Here is an 11941-nt window from a genome sequence, read left to right as displayed (position 1 = left end):
TCCCCTGCATCGGCAGGCGGACTCTCACCCACTGCGCCACCAGGGAAGCCCCCGACAGCACATTTTTATTCAGGGTCTTGCTCGAGGCCGAGGATCATCACTCCTCCTCCAGACACCCAGATCTTTCTTGTCTCGTAAACTTACTTTCCTTTGTACCACTTACTCCTTTGCCACTCAGAACCCTCCTGGCATTGTCAGCTGCCTTTTAATACTGTATCCCATCTTGGCCACAGGGACTGTAGCATCCTGAAAGGCAGAGCGCACCTCACACCACTTTTTTTTTATATATAAATTTATTTATGTTTTTATTTTTGGCTGCATTGGGTCTTCATTGCCGTGCACGGGCTTTCTCTAGTTGCAGCGATCAGGGGCTACTCTTCGTTGCGGTGCGCGGGCTTCTCATTGCAGTGGCTTCTCTTGTGGAGCACAGGCTCTAGAGCGCAGGCTCAGTAGTTGTGGCACATGGGCTTAGTTGCTCTGCGGCATGTGGGATCTTCCCAGACCAGGGCTTGAACCCGTGTCCCCTGCATTGGCAGGCAGATTCTTAACCACTGCGCCACCAGGGAAGTGCACGTCACACTACTTTTTAAATGCCACCAGCCTTGGTGGTATCTTGTGCAGTCACTGACTAGAATTATTAGCTGTCAGATGGATAACAACCCATTTTTCCTTCCTGATCTCTGGAGGGGTGAGGAAGGAAGCACAGGAACAGCCTTAGGTTAGTTGAATATTTTTAATATAAGAACTTGTCACACTGCATGGAAGTGACCTAAGTGCCCATCAACAGATGAATGGATAAACAAGATGTGGTACATATATATACACACACACAATACAATATTACTCAGCTATAAAAAAGAATGAAATAATGCCATTTGCAACAACACGGATGGACCTAGAGATTATCACACTAAGTGAAGTAAATCAGACAGAGAAAGACAAATATCATATGATATCACTTATATGTGGAATCTAACTAAAAAATGATATAAATGAACTTATTTACAAAACAGAAACAGACTCACAGATTTTGAAAACACACTTATGGATATCAAAGGGGAAATGAGGGGGAGGGATAAATTAGGAGCTTGGGATTAACATACACACACTACTATATATAAAACAGAGAACCAACAAGGACCTACTGTATAGCACAGGGAGCTCTACTTAATATTCTGCAATAACCTATATGAGAAAAGAATCTAAAAAAGAATGAATAGATGTATATGTATAACCAAATCACTTTGCTGGACACCTGAAACTAACAGAATATAGTAAATCAACTATACTTCAATTAAATAAACAAATAAATAAATAGGGACTTCCCTGGCAGTCCAGTGGTTAAGACTCCATACTTCCACCGCAGGGGGCACAGGTTCGATCCCTGGTCGGGGAACTAAGATCCTACATGCCATGCCGAGCGGAGCATGGCCAAAATAAATAAATAAAAGTTAAAAAAAAAAAAAAAAAGAACTTGTCATACTCACGTGACTCCAGGTTTCATGACACAAACCTGATGCACCAACTCCCTGACAAGGAAAAGTGGCAGAGTGGGGTGACACTGCTGCAGGGCAGCAGTCCCAAAGCAGGTGCGGTGCTGGGAGGAGGATACCAGGCACCGGTGGCACCGGCAGAGATGGGCTGTGCACAGACACTCAGAGTTCCTCCCTGATGAGCAAAGCTCCCGGACCAAGTCCTGGTTCTACTCCAGAATATCATTACGAATGACAGATGATAGCTACTGGTTGTTACAGTGTGCCAGGCATCAAGAGAAGCATTTCACATATGCTGTCTAATCTTCAGAGCAACTCACAGAGGTAGAAATGTCATTCTCCCTATTTTGCAGAAGAGACAACTAAAGCTAAGGGAGGGAAAGTAGCTTGTCCAAGTTTTCATGGCAGTAGAAATAATAAGGCCAGCATTCAAATCCAAGTCTCCTGACCTCCGAAGCAGGGTCTAAGGAAAACAGGTACATAGAGAACTGATAGGTAGTTAAAGGAGTCGAAGAGGTAATAAGACGTGCACACAAATATCTATCTTACCAGACAGACTGTGGTAAGTGCCAGGGGAAGAGAACGAGCAAAGGGTAATGATCGTTTCTGGCTGCAGGAGATTCCACCAGTAGTTGAGGTGAGTGGGGAAATTTCACCTCCACGTTGCAATATTATGAAAGTCAGATTGAATCTTCTTCCCTAATGACATGGTAGAGCTAGGCTGAGAGCAGACACTTTCAGAATTCCTCCTTGGAGAGGAAAGATCTTGGATCTAGATATCAATGGGGTAAAATCTAAAAGTCGGAGCTGGCTCTAGGAAGCCCCCGCATGGACACGCCTCGGCCTGACCCCTCCAGGCACCGTGGGCAAGACCTGGAAAAGACCACCAGGGTCCCTGGTAGGCACAGCGCTGTTGGTGCTCTGAAAATACCCCACGGACCACGGTGTTTTCATGAGTGTTTATCACAATGTAGACAGTGTCCAATGTGTAAAGATCCATCACACCACTTACCTGTTTGAAAGCAAAGCAACACGGGAAAAACTACTTTGATAAATGATTATGGGGTGTGTTATCATCTATAGAAAACAGTCATTTTATTTCTAAACAAAAAATGGTTTCAATGTTATTACCATATGTTTACTGTCATACACCCTTTGTGGAAGCTGCTACAGGTTGTCCTAATAAACTCTGATATATTTGATAAATGATTATGGGGTGTGTTATCATCTATAGAAAATAGTCATTTTATTTCTAAACAAAAAGTGGTTTCAATGTTATTACCATATGTTTACTGTCATACACCCTTTGTGGAAGCTGCTACAGGTTGTCCTAATAAACTCTGATATTTACATTCAGGCATTTATATTCATATTCAGGCACAGTGGCTTACTTAACTTGGCATATACCCCAGCATGGCTTCCGTTTGGGGTTCTAAATTCTAGAGCAAGGGCTATAGACTTAGGGCCAGCTTAAAGTACCAAGAATTTGGTAATGGGGGAAACACGAGGAAGACTCTTATTCAAGCAACACTGTCAATTTATTTGTGCAGAGAAATCTTTCTTGGGAATCTTCTTAACTTCCAATCCTTTTACGGAATTCTTTCATTGTTTGAAAGTCTGGCCCATGAGTTTCCAACATACAAACTGAAACCTTCTTCTATGGAAACATCTTCACAAAAATAGGGTGATGTTGAGAGCCAGAAGCCACCGAATCTTCCATCTGCTCAAACAGCTCCACTCATTTAGCTACGCCTTCATCCATCAGCTGCTCCAGGCACCATGTAAGTCCTTGGGAATGTAACGACGTGGCTCCTGCCTTAGAGGAAGTTCCAGTCCAGAGTATGATGGGTGTGAGGCTAATCCTGTTCCAGACCATTCTGGGGGCCGGGGGAGAGGGGCAGCTAAACCCAATACTTAGCATCCTATTATCCTCCAGGAGGAAAGCAAACAAGCCCAGCCTGGGGGTTCGGAGTCATTCCTTCTCCATCAGGCTGGTGGCTTTCAGACAGCTAAGCCTCTGCTTGATGCCCAAGTGGCATTATTCTATCTGAAGGTGTGTCTGAGTTGCCACTAAAAATGACTTTGTAAAACATCCCCTTAGGGCTTCCCTGGTGGCGCAGTGGTTGGGAATCCGCCTGCCAATGCAGAAGACACAGGTTCGAGCCCTGGTCCGGGAAGATCCCACATGCCGCAGAGCAACTAAGCCCGTGCACCACAACTACTGAGCCTGCGTGCCACAACTACTGGAGCCCGTGCACCTAGAGCCCGTGCTCTGCAACAAGAGAAGCCACCGCAGTGAGAAGCCTGAGCACCGCAACGAAAGAGTGGCCCCCGCTCACTGCAACTAGAGAAAGCCCGTGAACAGCAACGAAGACCCAACGCAGCCAAAAATAAACAAATTAAGTAAAAAAAAAAAAAAAAAAAAATCCCCTTACATCAGAGCCTCAATCAATGGGGAAACTGGAAATTATGTCACATTTCCAAGCTTGATTCTGCAACACAATCTCCACCAGAAAACATTCTTCGTGTTTTCTTTATGTAGCTTTGTTTTCTGATTACTCTAAAACACCCACACTATTTAAAGGACAGGGACAAACGTGGCTGTTGATTCAGTGGTCATGAAAAGACAGGGACAAGAAAATTAGATATTCGGAGTAGAGGATATTCCAGATAAGAAGAGGACAAGCAAACCGTCTGCACATAGCTTCTCTGCTCCCATCCTTGCTAAGGAAATGCAGACGCATTTGGATATGGTACCATAAACGCTCTTCAGAATAAATACACACAAGCTGTCCTCACTTGCCTAAGTCAATCATTAACTAGAGCAGCTGTTTGTATCACTTACACCGAGGCAACACAGCAGAAACTCACTGAGATCATGAGCTCTGGAGTCAAATGGAACTGATTGAAATCCTGCTTCCGTTGCTTCTGAGCTGTTTGGCTTTGGGTTAATTACTTCCTCTTCCTCTGGCCTCAGTTTCCTCATGGGTAAAGTGGGGCTCTTCCTACTTCGTGAGGTTGTTGTGAAGAGTCGAGCGGGTGGTGTTTGGCACGTTCCCTGCCTGTGACATGCACACATTTTTTAAAAAAATATTAACATCATTAGTGTTTAAATATCAAATTTTCCAAAAGGAGAACTGGTGTTGTATGGAATTCATGATGTAGATATGGACGTTTGAGAATTCCCAAGGGTTTTGAAGGAGGTGATTCTTCACCGCAGAAAGAAACTGGCCTGCTGCAGCTTCTGAAAGCTGCCCTGCACAGGGCTGAGTGCTGGGGCTCCCGAGTTCCTCTGTGGAGTGTGAAACGTTCACAGTCATCCAGTGCAACTGGGCCTGAACTCTAACCTGTCTCCTGCATGTGTGTTTTTATACTTTCTCCAGTAGCCCAGTTTTAGTCCCTTTGGGAAAAACTTCCTCAGTGATATGAAATTAGCTCTCTACCATGTAGTAAGAATGCACCAGAAAAGACCAGTCAGGATTTCCATTTCACAGGAAATTTTCTGAAAGGCCTGAAATCAGAAACAGGAAGTCTGTGTAATAGTGGGCGCCATGAGCACCGTGGGCCCGTGTGCTGCCCGCCCAGTATCTCGAGGCCCAGGGAGGCTGAACGCTGCACTCTTCCTTCCCCACAGACACAGCAGTTTGTCTTCTGAAGTAATTACTGGTTCACATTGCTGCCGACCTTCTGGGGAAAATGCTACAGGAGACTTCCCGTCCCTCTCAGGGTCACGTCTGTGGTTTGCCCACCCTTAAACTCGCCCTGCCAGTTCTTGGGGGTGTTAGTTTATGCAGACAATAAAGTAAAAACAATTCTTCGAGTTGCTTTAATTTAGTCATCATGATAGATGAGTGTCTTGGTGACGGGGAAGTCCAGAAGGATCTTTTTAAACTGAGAAGGAGAAACGGCAGGCAATGCCCCTCTCAGACGTGGGGTTACGGGAGGGGACCTTCCAACACTCACTCACGGCCCCTTCACACAAAACAAGGGCAGGGTCCTTCGATGGCTTCACGGGGTGGGGGTGGGGGGAGAAGAGTTGGCATCATTTTTATGGTGACTCACCTGTAAACCTTAATTAAAAACCTGTTCATAATTCAACATGGTCAATCAACTCTACTTGAATAAAATAGTTTTAAAAAATCTGTTCGTGGGAATTCCCTAGCGGTCCAGTGGTTAGGGCACCGCGCTTCAACTGCAGGGGGCACAGTTTAGATCCCTGGTTGAGGAACAAAGGTCCTGCATGCCATGCGGCTCGGCCAAAAAATTTTTTTTAATTTAAATTTTAAACAAATTTAAAAATAAATTAAAAATCTGTTCAAATTGTGTGAAATGAACAATAGTTGACGAAAGCAACCTCATGACAGAGTTCTTTCCCGAATATAAAATCGGTCATGAAGATAAATCCAAACACCTATTTTTCCCCTTAAATCCAAGATGTAGGCGGAAGCTCGTAAATCCAGATACCCTCTTAGTTTAAAACATTTAAGTCATATCGACAGAGCAAGGAGAATTTTTGAAATCCAATGACTCTTTCATGAACTTTGTCATTAGAAGCCTTCCAATATAATTAGGAAAATTAGTTTGAAATATTCTTTTTAAAGGGAGGTCCTTCATCTATCATCTTCTGAAGATATACTGCCATTCTCTGAAAGTTATTTACCAAAATAGAAAATGAATCAGTATACACTTATTATCTGGTATACAGTAGGTATTATAAAATGAGCATACGCTTCTCTGTCACTAGAGATTCAAAAAACTTTAAAAATTCCACCTGTCTTACTCCTTCCCAGGGAACATTATTACAGACGACAGGAAAGGCACATATGACGACGCAACTATGAGTTTTATTTGTTTACGCGTGTCGACAAGAGTAATGGATGATTGTGTAGGGTCTGTCTTTCAAACATTTAGGTTTGAAATTTAAGCAATTAGATATAGCTCAAAGAAAAAAAAAGACTAGTCTTTTTTTTGGTCATTATGTTTGCAAAATATTTTCCACACTAGCCTTTCACGAGGGGGAGCCTAGAATTGAAAAGGGTGTCAACGGACTATTTTGGGTAAAATGTACTGCTTTTAGAGGGAAAACCATATGAGGTCAAACTGTTCATGTCCACATCCTCAACACACAGCCCTGTCCTGGAATATATTGGACACCCTGAAGTGTTCCACAAATGAATGCATGACTTAAAGATGATGAACTCAATCACTACATAACAGAAGAAAGAAGAACATGATTTAGCAGAAGAAGGAAGACAAGAGGAAATAATTAGAATTTGAGTCTGAAGGCATAATTTACTTGACATGTTTCTGCTGTGCTTATCCTATTTCTTCCTTCTTTCTGCCTTTAATCTCCTGATGGCCAATGTTTGTGTCGTATGTGGGAGGGCGGCGTGGACAGGAAAGTGTAAAAGCACTGGCCACCGCTGCAGGTACCTGCTTAGGGTGTTGATAGTAATAAAAAAGGTGCTTAAAGATCATTAAGCCCAAACCCTCACTTCACAGATAAGGAAAGTAAGAAATCAAATGACTTGACTAAGGTCACTGACACAGCCAGCTGAGCGCAAGGAGTATTGTATCATTATTTATTGCTCTGGGGAGGAGGGGCTATGATGACGAATAAAGCTTCTCATAGACCTGCCTGATATTAGCCCCTAACCCCCAACACGGTATCGAGTTTGTTTGGTTTGACCAATTGATTGATTGTTTGTACATTGATTTTGACAAGAATGCCCGGAAAATAATGTTCTTAAAATCTTACTTTGCGGGCTTCCCTCGTGGCGCAGCGGTTAAGAATCCGCCTGCCAATGCAGGGGACACGGGTTCGAGCCCTCGTCCGGGAAGATCCCACATGCGGCAGAGCAACTAAGCCCGTGTGCCACAACTACTGAGCCTGTGCTCTAGAGCCCGCGAGACACAACTACTGAGCCCATATGTCACAACTGCTGAAGCCTGCATGCCTAGAGCCCGTGCTCCACAAGAGAAGCCACCGCAATGAGAAGCCCGCGCACCACAACGAAGGTAGCCCCCGCTCGCTGTGACTAGAGGAAGCAGTTTTGCTCACAATTGTACCCCTTGCACCCTTCATTTGCTTTGCACATGGGAGGTGTATGATAAACATATGTTTATAAATTAACCTAATAGAAGGGAATATGAAATAGCATGAACATTTGGATAATGCCTCTGTATAAGTAAATACCAAATACTTGCGATTATAAAATTGATTGATCCTTTATCAGAAAAATAATTCACATGTTTAAGAAGGTGTCAACTACAAGTCTGGGAGGAAATGGAAGGCAAGAAATCCAGAGGCTTGAGGAGAAAATCAGACCTTTCTTCCTCAGATCCATCTCTGTTTCTGATTCCCTAAATTTTCCATTACTCTAAACCACAAGCTTCTGCAAGGCTCAGTGTGTTTTAATTAAACCCCAACGATGAACGCAGACTTTCCGAACTCCGTCCTGGTTTGCGCGCTTATGCTTCCAAGCAGGCTTTAAAGACGACAGTGAGGAGGCCTGATACTCAACAAGGCCTTAGGAGTTTGCGTTACCCTCGCGCAGAACAGAACGGTGCAGGGAATTACCCTGAGGGCCTGTAGGGGCACTTAATGATCATTCCCTCGCCTCCTGGGATGGGCATTTTGTTCTTTATTTGCCTGGTTTGTGTTCACAGAGTTAAAGCTCTGTCTGTGTGACTCAGGCCATGAAAATGCTTGACTTGGCAACCCACATGGCTATTCCCCACACGGGCCTCAGCCGAGGGCCCGGAGAAGCAAGAAGGCTGGCCCCGCAGCCCTCTCTGGTGGCGTCTGTAATGTCCCTGCGGCCCCTGCCAACAGCCACGGTGGAGGGAGGCTGCGAGGGGAAGCTGTGTCCTGAGTTAAACTCTCCTCCAAGAGGTGGCCTCACAAAACCGCATGGGATCCATGGGGAGACTTTCTTACTTTCTTTCTTTCTTCTCTTCTTCCTCCCTTCCTTTCTTTTCATTCTTTTTCTTTCATTTCTCCTTTTCTTGATCCTTCCCTCCCTCTCTCCTCTCCCCCGCCCTCCTTCTTTCTCTGTAGGTCTCTCTCTCTCTCTTTTTTTTTTTTTAATTTTTTTTTCGGCCTCACTGTGTGGCTTGCGGGATCTTAGTTCCCCAACCAGGGATCAAACCTGGGCCCTCAGCCGTGGAAGCGTGGAGTCCTAACCACTGGACCACCAGGGAATTCCCTCTCTGTGGGTCTCTTGTGAAAATGAAAAGAACAAAAATCTCAAAGAACTATTCAACTAGCAGACATTTCTATGTGTCCCCTGGCCTTTCCCAGATCCGTCCCTCTCTCCAACTCAGCCCTTTGCTTTCCATGTAAGAGATACAGGTAGCTCTTATGCAAAAGTATGAAGAAACCAAGACAAAATCAACAACTAACCGTTACAGGATTGTTGCAATTATACTTTAATCTGACAAACATGGCCTGAGGGTTACCTGCATGGTCTCTGCAGATTACGTGGGTGTCACCCACAGGGCCAGTTCGTATCCTTGGCTACTGTGTAACATTCAAAGAGGCTGGTGAGATAATCTTGGTTCAGGACACTGGACCACATTCTACTTGAAACATATGCTATGAAATGACTTTTGGACTCACCACGGTTATAACATTCGCTGAGTCTGCCAAGTTTACCACGTAGATAAGGAAAAAATACATAGTTTAAATATTAAACAATTCAATTGGAGGGGCAATCGCCTCCTAAAGGTCCACCAAGAAACTAATTTGCAGCCTGCACACATTCGTTTCACAGAGAAGAGTGGGTTTCGGCTAACAGGTCTCCAAGGCCTTCAACCCAGTAATGGCATGGTCCCCATGCACGCCTCTGGGAACTGGATGGCTGGATTGCAGCCACAGGGCCATAAAGATAAAATAATTCAGGAAGTGAGTTGGTATCTTCATTTTGAAATTCTCAGGCCAGCATCAGCTGGTGAGTTTTAAAGGAGAATTCATGGTTTGGAAACAGCTCCAGGCTTGCTGCCTTTTCAGTGTGCCAAGTCATTCTTTTCCTGAGTGTTCATCATCTCAAATCACCCTCAGCATCCCAGCTCTGCTACCTGGGAATAGGTGCACCTTGTGGTAGGTGAATGCCAAGTGCTCGATCCAGGAAATGGCTATCGGAATGATTTACACGCATGTCCTGAGTCCCACTGGGCACTAAAGAGATGGCTGCTTTGCTAATAAATCTTGCATTCGTCAACATTAATTAAGGTGATCTGAGTCTGCAGTCAAGCGTACACTTTTCAATGAGCAGCGAACTTTCCTTCTATTAAATTTTTAGGAGAATATATTAGCAAATTCTGGGAGATAGCATCGGCAAGAAGCTGAGCTGGAGTAGGTTTAGGAACTCAGCCGTGTTAAGCTGCCTTCTCTGAACACACCCAGGCCGTGTGCGCACAGCAAGTCAGATGGTGTCACCGCTTCCAGCGCCCCCATGGTGGTCTCGATCCAGCCACAACCACCGGAAGGAGGACAGAGGACAGGCTCGGAGGCTGTGCTCAGGGGAGGATGTAAAAGGAAGAAGAAACCTGGACCATGAGCTTTTGGAGACCGTAACCCAGTTAAGGGGGAAAGACGGCACCCATGAAAGTGGAAGTAACACTGCTGAATGGCAGGTGAGCCTGAACCAAAGGATGGGACAGAGCTTCAAGGAGGGAGAGACAAACGTGTGGGAGTGAAGAGGGAAGATGGTGAGGATGTGAATTACAAGCTCGGGACCTGCAGAGGAGGAAGGGGGCGCCGAGGGAGGCGGCGGGAGGAACAATGGCTTGAAGCAGCGGTCATGTTGGGACATGGAGGGCTCTGTAGGTCAAGCTGGCAGGTGCCCTGGCCTCTCCTGGGCAACCCAGAGCATCAGTGTTTTCTGAGGAAGGGGGAAGAAGAAACCACCGTTTTACAAAGGCTAATACAGAGGTTGAGCTGGATGGGAAGACGACATGAAAGCCCGGCGGTGGACAGATCTGTTAGGACACTGTGGTCATTGCTCAGGTCCGTGGTTTTGAATGCTGGGTGTGTAACCCGGGTACGCCGAGGTGATGCCCTGGGATGTGGGGAGAAAATATCAGAATTCTTACCTGTACTTACTTTTAAAATTCTCACCTTTTTTGAGTCTATTTTATGTATTTTAAATGAACATAGCCGTTTAATAGAAAATATGTATATTATAGACTGACTTGTGCCCAAATTCACATGTTGAAGCCCTAACCCCCAATGAGACAGTATTTGGAGATGGGGCCTTAAGGAGGTATTAAAGGTTAAATAGGGTCATAAGTGTGCAGCCTTATATTTTTTATTTTTTTATTTTTTTTTGCGGTACACGGGCCTCTCACCGCTGTGGCCTCTCCCGTTGTGGAGCACAGGCTCCAGACGCGCAGGCTCAGGGGCCATGGCTCACAGGCCCAGCCGCTCCGCGGCATGTGGGATCCTCCCGGACCGGGGCACGAACCCGCGTCCCTTGCATCAGCAGGCGGACTCCCAACCACTGCGCCACCAGGGAAGCCCCTGCAGCCTTATTTTGACAGGACCCTTATGAAAAGAGGAAGAGACACCAGGACTCTCTCTCTCTCTCTCTCTTTCTGCACACACAGAGAAGAGGCCATGTGAGGATACAAGGAGGTGGCCGTCTACAAGCAAGAAGAGTCTCATCAGAAACCGACCCTGATGGCAACTTGATCTTGGACTTCTGGCCTCCAGAACTGTGAGAAAATAAAATTCTGTTCTTTAAGCCACCCAGTCCATGGCAGCCCTAGCAGACTAATACAGCACATAATACATAAACAGTCAAAAACTGGAAGAGTGAATTGTACAGATTTTGTTAATGCGTGTGATCGAAACAGTTTGGGGGACGGTGCTCTGGGTGCTAGGGTTCTGAGTTGAGAAGGCAGTGAGTGCTAAGAGCTTCTTCAGGGCAAAAATAGGAACTCCGTGAGCCACTGGATATAGGAAATGAGAGGAAGAGAAGTATGAACGTGATCTCTGGGATTTTCAGTCTGGGAGCGGGGGAGAGCTATCTCTATCCCGTGGGAGATAAGGATGGCAAGAGTTGATCCCACGGGAGGATCAGAGAAGCTCAAGGACCACAGCACTGGATGTCCTCCGAATGAGAAAGAGATATGGCCAGAGAGGGGAAAGGAAAACAGGGATTTCAGGGCCACAGAGGTCAAGGGAAAAGAGAGTTTGGAGGAGGGCAGTGTGGGCAACAGTATCTAGGAGGTCAAGTGGAACGACCCCAAGAAATGTCTTGTGGAATTCCACAAGGAGGTCATTGAAGACGTTTAAAAAGTGACTCCGGTAGAGGGGAGAGGATGCAAGCTGGACTGTAGGGGGTTAAGAAGGGACAGATGGGGAGGAAATGAAGGCATCAGGTTATGTTTAGATTTTAACTATTAAAATGTGTCAAAGTCAGAACTGCAGGGGGTGGGAGGTG

General features: G+C 45.5%; 1 protein-coding gene across 5 annotated transcripts in view; it reads right to left on the bottom strand.

Annotated features, from left to right (window-relative positions):
• SCAF8 (SR-related CTD associated factor 8) overlaps positions 1–11941 on the bottom strand; it is a 198682-nt gene that overhangs the window by 11181 nt on the left and 175560 nt on the right. For 3 of the 5 annotated variants that reach the window (XR_003003604.1, XR_003003601.1, XR_003003600.1), the window contains one exon: positions 4365–4555. The exons of the other annotated variants lie outside the window; for them this stretch is intronic. The gene's annotated coding sequence lies outside the window, so the exon portion shown is untranslated. The remainder of the gene's footprint in view (positions 1–4364; positions 4556–11941) is intronic. 5 annotated transcript variants of the gene reach the window in all.

This window comes from Neophocaena asiaeorientalis, unplaced genomic scaffold (assembly GCF_003031525.2).
Source record: "Neophocaena asiaeorientalis asiaeorientalis breed wild unplaced genomic scaffold, Neophocaena_asiaeorientalis_V1.1 scaffold123, whole genome shotgun sequence".
NCBI lineage: Eukaryota > Metazoa > Chordata > Mammalia > Artiodactyla > Phocoenidae > Neophocaena > Neophocaena asiaeorientalis.
The sequence above is the reverse complement of the archived record's forward strand: the minus strand, read 5'-3'. Positions and strand labels throughout refer to the sequence as shown.